At 47.8% G+C, this 3588-nt stretch overlaps 1 long non-coding RNA gene across 1 annotated transcript in view; it reads left to right on the top strand.

Annotated features, from left to right (window-relative positions):
- The first annotated feature begins 2950 nt into the window (after positions 1–2950).
- Positions 2951–3588, top strand: part of LOC116080172 — a 2697-nt gene continuing 2059 nt past the window's right edge. Inside the window, exon 1 of the long non-coding RNA XR_004114344.1 lies at positions 2951–3008. This is a non-coding gene — a long non-coding RNA (uncharacterized LOC116080172). The remainder of the gene's footprint in view (positions 3009–3588) is intronic.

Raw genomic sequence — 3588 nt, 5'->3', positions numbered from 1 at the left:
AGAAATCCACCTGCCTCTGCCTCCCAAGTGCTGGGATTAAAGGCGTGCGCCACCACTGCCCGGCCAGTTGTCTGTTTTGAGTTCAGTTCCTTAATCATTGAGTCTCAGTTTTCTCACCTGTAAGGTAGAGATAAGATAAGAACTGAACCAGAAGCCAGGCAGTGGTGGTGCAAGCTTTTAATCCCAGCACTTGGGAGGCAGAGGCAGGCGGATCTCTGTGAGTTCAAGGCCAGCCTGGTCTACAGAATGAGTTTCAGGACAGCCAGGGCTACACAGAGAAACCCTAAGCAGGCAAGGAGGAGCTGCCTTACAAAACACCTGATTCTTTCTTCCCTTCCTGACCCAGTTCTGACTTTACATGGGACTCTGGCTTTTTCTCTCTCTTTGCCTTTGAAGCATTTTGCATGGTGCATGTTTCTTAGAACCAAGACATACCTTCCTTCTGTCTTTAATGGGCCCTGCCACCTTGGGGCCTTCTGTGTGTGCTCACTGATTTGTAGCCTTCTGGTTTGGGCTACAAGTTTCTAAAATGTGAATGCCCAAGACTATATCTCTGGTCCATCTGCCTCTTTAGTGGCTTGGGCTTGAAGTCCTCACTTCCGTCTACAACCAGCGCCTGAAGTGACAACCCACAGTTCTGTCTGTTGCTGAAGAAGAGGCAGGCCAGCTAGCCTCCACGTTTGTCTCTGAGCTTTCAGACGCTCCAGTCCTTCTGTCAGCACCTTCGGGCCCTTCTGCCTTGCTGGCTCCTCTCACAGGACCCGGCTGACCTTACTGCGTGCATTCTAAAAAAAAAAAAACAAACAAACAAACAAAAAAAAACACGTCTAGCCCACGACCCAGACTGGTTCAAAACATTAATGTTGCTTTTCCATTTTCCTGGAAACTTCTATAGCCGCTGCCTGGAAAGCATCCAAAAGTTTCCCCGAACTAAAGATAACAACAACAACAACAATAATTTTTTTAAACGTTTAAAGAGGCGAAGGAAGAGAGACCCTAAGGCAAATGTCCCAGTAGATTATTGCTCAGCGAAACGGACTGGGACTGTAGGGACAGAAAAAGGAGGAAGCTTCCAGGTCGATTTAAACATTCACATTAAAAGACAGTTTCAAAACAGTCCATCTCCCTAGGGCAATTAAAAAAAAAAATCTACCCAGAAGGCAGACACTTTCCCCTTCCCTCCCCCATCTGGAAGGTTTTCTCAGCAGACGCCCCAGCACATTCCTGAGTTCTGGCTCAGGCAAGGACTTTCCCAACCTTCCAACAGTCCCTGCCCTCGCTCACCCAGCTGACCTACCAAGAGTTCGGCTTACTCCACCCCAAGCAGCTGGATTCCAGCTGTGGAGTTCTTAGGAAACTGCCAGGAATCCTAAGGCTCTAAGGTAAGGGAGGAATGCGCCTCCTGACAGCTGAGGCCCTGCCGGAAGTCCGGAAACCCAGGAAGCCCAGGAGCTGAGTCTGGCTGTCTTCTACAAGTCTATAACTCCACAGCAGGAGTGGGCGGTTGACCTAGGGAAAACAGGTAGGATTCTAGGAGGTCTTACTGAGATGAAAGGCCATGGCCAGCCTGATTCTCCCCACCCCCACCCCTATATGCAAGGGGCATGCAAAACGTGAAATTCAAATATTTCTTTGGGAAGATTCAGAAATATTTCTGCTTATTCATGAGCTCTGGGATTTTTAAAAAAGATGTATTAATTGTGTGTGTGTGTGTGTGTGTGTGTGTGTGTTTGTGTAGGGGATAGGTATGTGTGTCCTAGTACACATGCCAGCAGAGTCCAAAAGAGGATGTCCTCTCTTAGTCCTTTGTGAGCCATTTGATGTGGGTGCTAGAATTTAACTCAGGTCCTCTGAGCCATCTCCAGCCCAAGCTCTGGGCTTTTTAATTCAAAGCACCATATCTTGCATAAGTTCCTGGGTCAGGGGAATGTAGCTCCTGGGTATTCTCCCAGCAAGCCTGAAGCCCAGGGTTCAACCATTAACATAACAGAACACAAGCAAACAAACAAAAACAAGTCTATGCAACACCACAGTAAACAGAACCTTAAATTGGGGATTTGCCCCTCTCCGATGTAAAATTGGAATTCAGGGACTGAAAGGGTGAGTTAGGAATCTAGGCTCCAGAGGGAGACTATCTCAAAAACAATAAGACAATAAGTAAAAGTGATCTTGCTAGATGCTAGAGTACGTGGGAAGTGGAAGATTAATTGAAACTGAGACTCTGAGATGCAGCTCCCATGATGGGGTGGGGCACTGCAGTGATACAGCTGTTTGGGGGTCACCCATGCTCCTGTAAATAGTCTCTTACCTATGCCCCTAGTATGCCCAATAAATCCGTTGCTCTCTACACACACACACACACACACACACACACACACACACACACACACTACCCTTAATTTGCCAATGGCTCTGGATTCCTCCTAGAAGGTGTCAGTGCCTCTGCTAGATGCAGAAAGGGGAGTGTCAGTCCCCTTGTAGATTCCCCGCCCTCCCCAAGGTCTCTTGCCTGTAGATTCAAATGAGGAAGGGACCTGGGAGGCAGACCAGAGTCTTTTAAATATGTAGATGTCCGCCAGACAGAGCAGAACTGAACAAATGGCATTTTAGGCAGCTGAAGCCTCAGCTGCTGTCAGCACAACTGTCACAAAGCTCCCTGGTTGGGGTGGCAGAGTAGGGGGTGCTGGATCCTTCCATCATCATCTGAGGTGGTGGGTACTCAGGTTGACGGAAGTTACTTCACTACTTGGCTTTAGATTAGTGGCAGTGGCCGGCTGCCTGGCTCCATGCTGGCTGACTTGGAGAGCCTGTGCCTTTTCATTAAGAGTGCTGGCCACCCAGACAGATAGCAACAACTCCTCAGTTGTGATTTGAGTTCCAACCTCATTCACAGCCACCTTCTCCTGAATTTGTTCTACCTCAGCAGGCTTGGGACTAATCAGGACAAGGACGAAGGCCTCCATTTGTCAGAGAGAGGGGCCTGCTCCCATCAGCTCCAGGGTCTGAAAGTGAGTATGGAGAAGAGGTGGCCTCTCTGTCCCAGGAGACATCAGGCCACAGGGTTACATAGTGAACTGTCTCTTCTTCTCCTTCCTGCTGTCTCTACCCCCTCAAATGCTCCATGTATGTCCTCCTTTGCAAAAAAAAAAAAAAAAAAAAAAAAAAAAAAAAAAAAAAAAAAAAAAAAAAGACTTTTGCCCCACTCCACTGGTCTAACCTCGAACTTCCCATACTGGTCCTTTCAAAATACAGTCTACAGGGTGTCTACAGGGTTACCATGGAAGCTGCACTTGCCTCCACCCCTGACAGTGTCCTCTGAGCCCTTGAGACCCTAGAAGGAAAGCACCAGGAAACCCTAAAACATTCTCCCCAACTGAAAACAATGGTTTCCGGGGTCTGTGCCAGATACACTCACAACCCCCAAAATAGCCTCATTGTCCTCTTGTGCAATATCCAGGAATTTGGTAAAACTCATCATTTTTCAGGTTACCGATAATGCAAGTTTGGAAAGCGAAACAGGAAGGAACACAGGCTGAGAAAGCTTTTATCCAGCCACAGAGTCTCTCTCCAGATGCAAGATAGGTTTTT

Source organism: Mastomys coucha, unplaced genomic scaffold (assembly GCF_008632895.1).
Source record: "Mastomys coucha isolate ucsf_1 unplaced genomic scaffold, UCSF_Mcou_1 pScaffold6, whole genome shotgun sequence".
In the NCBI taxonomy this organism is placed as follows: domain Eukaryota; kingdom Metazoa; phylum Chordata; class Mammalia; order Rodentia; family Muridae; genus Mastomys; species Mastomys coucha.
The sequence above is the reverse complement of the archived record's forward strand: the minus strand, read 5'-3'. Positions and strand labels throughout refer to the sequence as shown.